The following is an 11628-nucleotide window of genomic DNA, read 5'->3' on the forward strand; positions in this document are numbered from 1 at the left end:
CTTTAAAAAATATATAAGCTCCACTTTTAACTCCCGTAAAGGTTTATACATTACATGTCTACATCACCTATCATGGCCTCATCGGGTATCTCATATCATCTTGTTATTGTTATGTTATGCTCCTTTGATATTTTGCTAGTTTGCGTGTTTTAAAACTCTTTTTGTTTTTCTTTATATTTTTAGACCCAGATGTGTTAACCTGATCCCTGCGAAACACCAGCTCTGCGTGGATTTTGACCGCGAGTGACCGGATGTTGTTTCCGGCCTGAGGTTGCCTGAAATGCCGTGAGGCTCGTTTGAAAGATTGCGCCCGAGACCAACTCCGCCTCCAAGGCATGCCTACCTTTAGCTGCCACCAGTGAGATATCAGAGCCGGGCTCCACATATCCAATCAGGAGCACGAGCAAGACAGCTTTTGCAGACTCTCCAGAAATATACAAGTCCTTACCAACTGCTCTGCAACCCAGTGTTTCTGGTCCCCTCACTAACATCGCTTTTTGAGATATTTTTTATGAACCACCAAAAAAGCAATTTTACCCCACAGACTGGGTCTGAGGGCAGCAGCGGGGACAAATGATTGTAATGAAGCGACGGACATTTCATGGCTGGTCTTGCATAATCGTGAGTTATTATGTCATATGGTGATAAGTACATAGTTTTGCAAGAGGCATACAAGCACTGTGGAAAAAGTAATCATAAAACTGTTTTTGTGAACACCCTACGTTATGCTTTAAAAAATGTGATACATGTAATGTGATCATCAAAGAACATGATTTTTAAAAAAAAAAAAAAAAACTTTTATTCTTATGCTTTTAAAGTATGTCAGATTATCTTAAAACACTTATTTGTATGTTATAATGTTTTTCTTACACCATGTGTAATTTTTATAGACACCTTATTCATTGTATCAATGTGTAATTATGTATCTTTGATAAATAAATAAAATATTTAATCTTGTATTTGTGTACTTTCTGGTGATTCAATAAAAAATAGTCACATATCGCTCTGATAAACACAGATGGCTGAAAGAAATGTTTGATGGAACAAAGGAAACAAGTGTCTTGCTGCTAAACTTTTAAGTCACCATGGTTTAAATGAGAAAGTCTGTATGTAAAACAAGAAAAACTCCATATCAGTGATATCTACAAAGGTGTACTCATTTCTTTGTAATGGTACTTTACTGTTCCAATGAAACAAAAAGAAAATCTCATTTTTAAAGTACATTTTTCGGCCATCCTGACCTATTTTCAGGGGCAAGAATGTTGATGTTAGACTGTGTTTTAAATCAGGTTGTGATCTTAAACTAACTATCACAGCACTGATTTCAGTTGTAATCTCAATTAGAATCCCAATTTGGCTTTTCTCCAGTCAGTGTTATGGTGAAATTTAACTTGTTCTTTTGTGTAATTGCACATGGCCCAGCAAAGGACCCCTTAGTAAGCTGTACAGCATAAGTTTTCAATTCACTTTTGTCAGAAAACTTCACAGTATGAGAAGTTACAGCACAGTTTCTCCAAACGTGTGGTTCTTTTTCAGCCAGCGTGCTTTTAGAGCATCTACATTAGCTCATGTAGTAAAAGTACAATCAGTAAGTGTACTTTAACATTTGAGATTCCGAGTCACTCTTGCTTAGATCATGTGAACTATATCATGAACCTTTTTTTGTATAATGCATCAAACGTGTTCAAATCAGTTTAGTTAAAATAAATTGAAAATAATCTAGAGACAAGCAACTCCTTTTTAGCTTCTGTTATGTATTTACCTCTCACACCTTAATCTAGATGTTAGTGTTCTCAGAGTTAACATGTCTCATGTTGCCATGTTGTATTTCTAATACCCAGCCTCAGTGTTCGCCCTGTTGACCCTCAAATCCAAACACCAATGATCTAGATATTCACAACATTCATAAGGAGATTCTTAAGGTCTTAAGTTTTGTTGTTTTTATGTTTTACAAAAAAAAACTTCACATTTTTTATATTTTTAAACGAAAGTGACATGCAAGGATATTTTTCTTTAGTGATGTTGCTTCAGCAATCTCAAATACTAATTATTCTGGGAATTTTTATGGTCAAACTATGTGATTTTCCAAATGTGTGTGTGTGGAGTAAAATGACCTTGTTCTTATGATGTTGTCACCGTGAATCATTTAGGATTAACAACACAAATTGTATCGATAGCAGAAACAGTCTTATAACTTATAATTCTCACACGTTACCGCTAGTTTTACAAACGCAGTCTTCTTCAGCTCTGTTTATGTAGCTTTTATGAAACTGATTTTCCATAGTACAAGTAGAATTTAATTTTTCTTTGCTCTCCAGTATAAATGCAATAATTTGCAGGCTTTTTACTGAAACTCTCACAATGCAACACTCAATGCTCAGAGCTTCATATATCAACAGCTCTGAAAATATCTTCTTTTTTAAAGTAATGTAGGACAGGATCTCTCACTCTCTGTGTCTCAAAAAAACCCAACTAAACTGGCAATCACCACTAAACAAATGAAAGTAGTTTATGGCTTTTTTATCAGCTGCATTTCTTTCATTTATGTATTGATCCCATTGTTTATTGGTAATGCTTTTAGGTCACTGTTTTAGCATGTCTGCCTCACACTCCATTTAAACAGTTTAACAGATAGTGGGGTCTGGTAAGGAAGTTGGGGGGAAGCAGACAACTCCACAGGAAGAGTCTTTTTGTCTTTTCTCCACTGTAAAAGATAGCAAGGCAGTGTGAAACTTTCTTTGCGGGAAAGACAAAACTGAGAGCCATGCTAGGCTCAGTGAGAGACTCTGCTCACCCTCTGCCCCAGCGATGGCAGTCCCTCACCAAGCTTGATTTCTGTTCTTTGTCTTGATTAAAGAATGTTAGCTACCGCTCATCGCTTGTCTGCAGGCTTTATTAAATGGAAAACTTCCACAACAACCTCTAAACAGTGGTTTATGGCTTTTTGTCACCTGCAACACCATGTAACACTTGGATGTTAGATTCTTTTACCAGTCAGTGTTGTTAGCCCCAACCCCCAGGCTCCAGCTGTCTGAGCTCTAACCCTGGCTGCCAAATGTCCCCCTGAGGCCTTTGTGCCTTTTACCACCAGACTAAGTTTGTAGTCCTATCTACTAATATTATTTTATTTTTTTTATTATAGCACAAGGTTCAGTTAGGTTACTACTTTGACTTCCTCAATTTGAGCACATTTCTGACCCGATACTTTATCAAGCTTTTACTCGAGTGTTTTTGACACTAGCAGCTGTACTTCTACTTAAGTGAAAATTACCTGCAATTTTGCCACCTCAGTTGCCACTTTTCTGGAGTTTGTACACTTTTTATATTGAAACGTTCAACGTTTTACGTGTTATCCTTGATCACAGTTCTAAACAAGTTAACTTTCTTCACTTCAAAGTAACCCAAAAAAGAAACTATATGTCCAGTTCTCTTTACTCCAAACCTGGTTTAAGGCTATGCTGTTGTTGTGATATGGCCATACAAATAATATTAAGTTTAATTAATCTTTTAAAAAAATGGCTGCTTCATGGCTACCTGTTCAGAGAATTTGCAGACTTTTATGGAAACTGTCACAATGTAACACTCTCACTGTCAAAACATGGTTGATCCATGTTTCTATGAACACTGATTAATATATCAACAGCTCTGAAAATCCTTTTTTTTTTAAGTAAAGCAGAACAGGATCTCTGTATCTCTAAAAATCCCAACAAAACTGGCAATCACCTCTAAACAAATGGAAGTAGTTTATGGATCTTTATCACCTGCAACACCATGTAACACCTAGATGTTAGACTCTTTTACCATCACATTTGCAAGGGTTTATGTGTTATCCTTGATCACAGTTCTAAATAAGTTAACTTTCTTGACATAAAAGTAGCCCAAAGAAGACAAATATATGTCCAGTTCTTTTTTACTCCAAACCTACTGATCGGAAAACATTATGTGATGCTGGAAGTTTTCATCCTATCCATCTGCAAAACAAGTTTACCTGTAAGCCAACACATTAGACGTAAGCAAATTTGTGAAATTCCTGAACAATGTGCTTTGTGGAGTAGCAGTAGTACTAGAACTAGTACTAGTAGTCCTAGTATTCTGCAGCAACCAGGCTTCAAGAGTGATCTCTCTTCTGGCTTTCAAATGGTGAAAACATGTCACAGTCTTAACCGCAAATCAGAAATGTTGGTAAATTTAAAAAGGAATTTAAACGTCAGCTTTGACATAGACACAGACTTTATTAATGCCACACTCAGGAAATTCACATGTTACACATGATTTAGCTCACGTGCTAAAACCCCAGAGCAATAACCACATCAGCATCATTAGCCTGAGTGTTGATCCTCCAGGTGAGTGAGTGGAGTTGAGTGTGTGTGTGTGTGTGTGTGTGTGTGTGTGTGTGTGTGTGTGTGTGTGTGTGTGTGTGTGTGTGTGTGTGTGTGTGTGTGTGTGTGTGATCAGAGGTGAAGCTGCTTTCTGCAAAGTCTCATCAACAACCAGGAAGAGTCTAAAAGCACTAAATATGAAACAGACCATTTACCATACCCAACACTGAGCTCCTGCACAGTCAGATGGAGTGAAACATAATGTCCCAGTGGTGTTCTGTTGGATTTAGCAGGTGAGCATTGTTGCCAGTCAAAACCTTTTTTTGGAAACTCTTTACAAGAATCAATGTAATTATTTGTTTTACTTGAATCAAATGTATTGGTTTATATACCTGAAATAAAACTTTTTTTTGGAAACCCGTTACATCAAATAAAACTTTCTTGGAAAAGCATTGCAAGAATCAATCGAGTTATTTGTTTTACCCCATTCAAATCTATTGGTTTCATTACATCAAATTAAATAATTTTGGAAACCCGTTACATCAAATAAAACTTTCTTGGAAAAACTTTACAAGAATCAATGTAATTATTTGTTTTACTTGAATCAAATGTAATGGTTTATATACCTGAAATAAAACTTTTTTGGAAACCCTGTACATGAAGTAAAAGGTTTTTGATCTTGTAAGTTCTGGCTTTAATATTTTCAGCTGATAAAGTGAACTTCATACAAACTCTGTGTTAGAAAAAGGGGATAGTTTACTACATGCTATAAAAACACAATCCTTAATCTTTTATTTTGCAACTTTATCTTTCTGTTCTGGTTTTTAGAGTGATTGTTTTATTGACTCGTACTTTGGGAATCACCCTGTTGTGAGAAAAGGATAAGCTGGGAGAGAATACAGCATTATACAAGCAGAGTGTTTTAGCTGTATCCGTAGATCTAAGACATAAACCTGTTGTTAAAAAAGAATAGTTAACTGAAGTGCAGATTTAATTTTAAATTATTTCACGAACTGTCCAGGAATTACAGAGAGCTTTATACTGATATGGTAAAATTCTCTGAGTGTATTGGTTGTATATGACAAGTATTTGTAAATCATTAGTAGTTACTCTTGCATAGGTGTTTTGCTTGTTTTAAATTTGTGCACTATTTATTTTTTGTATTTTGTAATGAATCTCTAATTCACTTTTTCTTGTTGGCCTTGTTGTGTGTACCTCACAAGTCAAATTATACATTGTGATGGAGCAGTCACAATACACCCGCACGAGACACAGTTTGATTTTTCTAACACAGAGTTTGTATGAAGTTCACTTTATCAGCTGAAAATATTAAAGCCAGAACTTACAAGATCAAAAACCTTTTACTTCATGTACAGGGTTTCCAAAAAAGTTTTATTTCAGGTATATAAACCATTACATTTGATTCAAGTAAAACAAATAATTACATTGATTCTTGTAAAGTTTTTCCAAGAAAGTTTTATTTGATGTAACGGGTTTCCAAAATTATTTAATTTGATGTAATGAAACCAATAGATTTGAATGGGGTAAAACAAATAACTCGATTGATTCTTGCAATGCTTTTCCAAGAAAGTTTTATTTGATGTAACGGGTTTCCAAAAAAAAGTTTTATTTCAGGTATATAAACCAATACATTTGATTCAAGTAAAACAAATAATTACATTGATTCTTGTAAAGAGTTTCCAAAAAAAGGTTTTGACTGGCAACAATGCTCACCTGCTAAATCCAACAGAACACCACTGGGACATTATGTTTCACTCCATCTGACTGTGCAGGAGCTCAGTGTTGGGTATGGTAAATGGTCTGTTTCATATTTAGTGCTTTTAGACTCTTCCTGGTTGTTGATGAGACTTTGCAGAAAGCAGCTTCACCTCTGATCACACACACACACACACACACACACACACACACACACACACACACACACACACACACACACACACACACACACTCACACACACACACACACACACTCAACTCCACTCACTCACCTGGAGGATCAACACTCAGGCTAATGATGCTGATGTGGTTATTGCTCTGGGGTTTTAGCACGTGAGCTAAATCATGTGTAACATGTGAATTTCCTGAGTGTGGCATTAATAAAGTCTGTGTCTATGTCAAAGCTGACGTTTAAATTCCTTTTTAAATTTACCAACATTTCTGATTTGCGGTTAAGACTGTGACATGTTTTCACCATTTGAAAGCCAGAAGAGAGATCACTCTTGAAGCCTGGTTGCTGCAGAATACTAGGACTACTAGTACTAGTTCTAGTACTACTGCTACTCCACAAAGCACATTGTTCAGGAATTTCACAAATTTGCTTACGTCTAATGTGTTGGCTTACAGGTAAACTTGTTTTGCAGATGGATAGGATGAAAACTTCCAGCATCACATAATGTTTTCCGATCAGTAGGTTTGGAGTAAAAAAGAACTGGACATATATTTGTCTTCTTTGGGCTACTTTTATGTCAAGAAAGTTAACTTATTTAGAACTGTGATCAAGGATAACACATAAACCCTTGCAAATGTGATGGTAAAAGAGTCTAACATCTAGGTGTTACATGGTGTTGCAGGTGATAAAGATCCATAAACTACTTCCATTTGTTTAGAGGTGATTGCCAGTTTTGTTGGGATTTTTAGAGATACAGAGATCCTGTTCTGCTTTACTTAAAAAAAAAGGATTTTCAGAGCTGTTGATATATTAATCAGTGTTCATAGAAACATGGATCAACCATGTTTTGACAGTGAGAGTGTTACATTGTGACAGTTTCCATAAAAGTCTGCAAATTCTCTGAACAGGTAGCCATGAAGCAGCCATTTTTTTAAAAGATTAATTAAACTTAATATTATTTGTATGGCCATATCACAACAACAGCATAGCCTTAAACCAGGTTTGGAGTAAAGAGAACTGGACATATAGTTTCTTTTTTGGGTTACTTTGAAGTGAAGAAAGTTAACTTGTTTAGAACTGTGATCAAGGATAACACGTAAAACGTTGAACATTTCAATATAAAAAGTGTACAAACTCCAGAAAAGTGGCAACTGAGGTGGCAAAATTGCAGGCAATTTTCACTTAAGTAGAAGTACAGCTGCTAGTGTCAAAAACACTCGAGTAAAAGCTTGATAAAGTATCGGGTCAGAAATGTGCTCAAATTGAGGAAGTCAAAGTAGTAACCTAACTGAACCTTGTGCTATAATAAAAAAAATAAAATAATATTAGTAGATAGGACTACAAACTTAGTCTGGTGGTAAAAGGCACAAAGGCCTCAGGGGGACATTTGGCAGCCAGGGTTAGAGCTCAGACAGCTGGAGCCTGGGGGTTGGGGCTAACAACACTGACTGGTAAAAGAATCTAACATCCAAGTGTTACATGGTGTTGCAGGTGACAAAAAGCCATAAACCACTGTTTAGAGGTTGTTGTGGAAGTTTTCCATTTAATAAAGCCTGCAGACAAGCGATGAGCGGTAGCTAACATTCTTTAATCAAGACAAAGAACAGAAATCAAGCTTGGTGAGGGACTGCCATCGCTGGGGCAGAGGGTGAGCAGAGTCTCTCACTGAGCCTAGCATGGCTCTCAGTTTTGTCTTTCCCGCAAAGAAAGTTTCACACTGCCTTGCTATCTTTTACAGTGGAGAAAAGACAAAAAGACTCTTCCTGTGGAGTTGTCTGCTTCCCCCCAACTTCCTTACCAGACCCCACTATCTGTTAAACTGTTTAAATGGAGTGTGAGGCAGACATGCTAAAACAGTGACCTAAAAGCATTACCAATAAACAATGGGATCAATACATAAATGAAAGAAATGCAGCTGATAAAAAAGCCATAAACTACTTTCATTTGTTTAGTGGTGATTGCCAGTTTAGTTGGGTTTTTTTGAGACACAGAGAGTGAGAGATCCTGTCCTACATTACTTTAAAAAAGAAGATATTTTCAGAGCTGTTGATATATGAAGCTCTGAGCATTGAGTGTTGCATTGTGAGAGTTTCAGTAAAAAGCCTGCAAATTATTGCATTTATACTGGAGAGCAAAGAAAAATTAAATTCTACTTGTACTATGGAAAATCAGTTTCATAAAAGCTACATAAACAGAGCTGAAGAAGACTGCGTTTGTAAAACTAGCGGTAACGTGTGAGAATTATAAGTTATAAGACTGTTTCTGCTATCGATACAATTTGTGTTGTTAATCCTAAATGATTCACGGTGACAACATCATAAGAACAAGGTCATTTTACTCCACACACACACATTTGGAAAATCACATAGTTTGACCATAAAAATTCCCAGAATAATTAGTATTTGAGATTGCTGAAGCAACATCACTAAAGAAAAATATCCTTGCATGTCACTTTCGTTTAAAAATATAAAAAATGTGAAGTTTTTTTTTGTAAAACATAAAAACAACAAAACTTAAGACCTTAAGAATCTCCTTATGAATGTTGTGAATATCTAGATCATTGGTGTTTGGATTTGAGGGTCAACAGGGCGAACACTGAGGCTGGGTATTAGAAATACAACATGGCAACATGAGACATGTTAACTCTGAGAACACTAACATCTAGATTAAGGTGTGAGAGGTAAATACATAACAGAAGCTAAAAAGGAGTTGCTTGTCTCTAGATTAGTTAAAATAAATTGAAAATAAACTGATTTGAACACGTTTGATGCATTATACAAAAAAAGGTTCATGATATAGTTCACATGATCTAAGCAAGAGTGACTCGGAATCTCAAATGTTAAAGTACACTTACTGATTGTACTTTTACTACATGAGCTAATGTAGATGCTCTAAAAGCACGCTGGCTGAAAAAGAACCACACGTTTGGAGAAACTGTGCTGTAACTTCTCATACTGTGAAGTTTTCTGACAAAAGTGAATTGAAAACTTATGCTGTACAGTTTACTAAGGGGTCCTTTGCTGGGCCATGTGCAATTACACAAAAGAACAAGTTAAATTTCACCATAACACTGACTGGAGAAAAGCCAAATTGGGATTCTAATTGAGATTACAACTGAAATCAGTGCTGTGATAGTTAGTTTAAGATCACAACCTGATTTAAAACACAGTCTAACATCAACATTCTTGCCCCTGAAAATAGGTCAGGATGGCCGAAAAATGTACTTTAAAAATGAGATTTTCTTTTTGTTTCATTGGAACAGTAAAGTACCATTACAAAGAAATGAGTACACCTTTGTAGATATCACTGATATGGAGTTTTTCATGTTTTACATACAGACTTTCTCATTTAAACCATGGTGACTTAAAAGTTTAGCAGCAAGACACTTGTTTCCTTTGTTCCATCAAACATTTCTTTCAGCCATCTGTGTTTATCAGAGCGATATGTGACTATTTTTTATTGAATCACCAGAAAGTACACAAATACAAGATTAAATATTTTATTTATTTATCAAAGATACATAATTACACATTGATACAATGAATAAGGTGTCTATAAAAATTACACATGGTGTAAGAAAAACATTATAACATACAAATAAGTGTTTTAAGATAATCTGACATACTTTAAAAGCATAAGAATAAAAGTTTTTTTTTTTTTTTTTTTAAATCATGTTCTTTGATGATCACATTACATGTATCACATTTTTTAAAGCATAACGTAGGGTGTTCACAAAAACAGTTTTATGATTACTTTTTCCACAGTGCTTGTATGCCTCTTGCAAAACTATGTACTTATCACCATATGACATAATAACTCACGATTATGCAAGACCAGCCATGAAATGTCCGTCGCTTCATTACAATCATTTGTCCCCGCTGCTGCCCTCAGACCCAGTCTGTGGGGTAAAATTGCTTTTTTGGTGGTTCATAAAAAATATCTCAAAAAGCGATGTTAGTGAGGGGACCAGAAACACTGGGTTGCAGAGCAGTTGGTAAGGACTTGTATATTTCTGGAGAGTCTGCAAAAGCTGTCTTGCTCGTGCTCCTGATTGGATATGTGGAGCCCGGCTCTGATATCTCACTGGTGGCAGCTAAAGGTAGGCATGCCTTGGAGGCGGAGTTGGTCTCGGGCGCAATCTTTCAAACGAGCCTCACGGCATTTCAGGCAACCTCAGGCCGGAAACAACATCCGGTCACTCGCGGTCAAAATCCACGCAGAGCTGGTGTTTCGCAGGGATCAGGTTAACACATCTGGGTCTAAAAATATAAAGAAAAACAAAAAGAGTTTTAAAACACGCAAACTAGCAAAATATCAAAGGAGCATAACATAACAATAACAAGATGATATGAGATACCCGATGAGGCCATGATAGGTGATGTAGACATGTAATGTATAAACCTTTACGGGAGTTAAAAGTGGAGCTTATATATTTTTTAAAGTGTATTGTACGTGGGATAGGCTCCAGCGCACCGCGCGAGCCTGAGAAAAGGATAAGTGGAGGCGAATGGATGGATGGATGGTGTATTGTACCTGTTACAAACCATTGTGATACTTATTTATTTTTTTAAATGAAAGGATTGACAGAATGGTAAAAAGGAAAATGCAAAAATGTAGTTAGAGAGGAAGATTAACACTTACCGAATGATATGCGGATAAGGAAAGAGACGCAAGTTGCTGTTGAAATCGGCCGCTCCCTATGCGAACTCGCAAGCAGTCTGAGCGGCGCCAGTTGTTGATACGTCTGAATTCAGATGTCTTCTGGGGGTTCGAAGATAGTCTTAACATCAGCGGGAGATCGTAAAATCAGACCTGGAGCGGATTGGCTAACCGGGGTGCGAAGGGAGCGGTGCAAGGGTTATGTGATTGGCAGCGGGGCGCAGTAAGGCGGAGTTGGTCTAAGGGGGGAATTTTCAAACGAGGTAAGCAGCGCATTCGGGACCAGAGCGGGGAGCGAACAAGCAGGAAAAAATTGTGCTCTGGAAGCTGTTGCGGGTCGGTGCGATTATGAGCGAGGTAGAACTTAGACTCTGCGTAGAATTTTAGAGGTAGCTAGCAAGAGGCAAGTTTTTGAAGAAAAAAGAGTAAGGAGCTTTCCCAATGTTTTTGGATTATAGCGCTTTTTTTTGGGGAATAGAGGGGTAGCTAACAAGTTATTCTAGGGGTTTTGGAGAAATCGCGGAGAAATTTTTAAAAGGAGTTTTGGCTTTGTTTGGCTGAGCATGAAGGGAGCCGCGGGGCGCTGAATTTGAGAAAAAAGACTAAGGATTTTTTCAGGATTTTCCCTGTTATCGAATATAAGGTTTTGGGAATAGAGGGGGTACCCTAACAAGTTATTGTAGGGTTTTGGAGAAATCGCGGAGGGTTTTTTAAGGAGTTTTCCCTGCTTATGTATCTAAG

This window comes from Aulonocara sp. 'chitande type north' Nkhata Bay, linkage group LG10 (assembly GCF_057382095.1).
Source record: "Aulonocara sp. 'chitande type north' Nkhata Bay isolate Kocher_YH1m ecotype deep benthic linkage group LG10, A_spYH_male_GT1.1, whole genome shotgun sequence".
In the NCBI taxonomy this organism is placed as follows: Eukaryota; Metazoa; Chordata; class Actinopteri; order Cichliformes; family Cichlidae; genus Aulonocara; species Aulonocara sp. 'chitande type north' Nkhata Bay.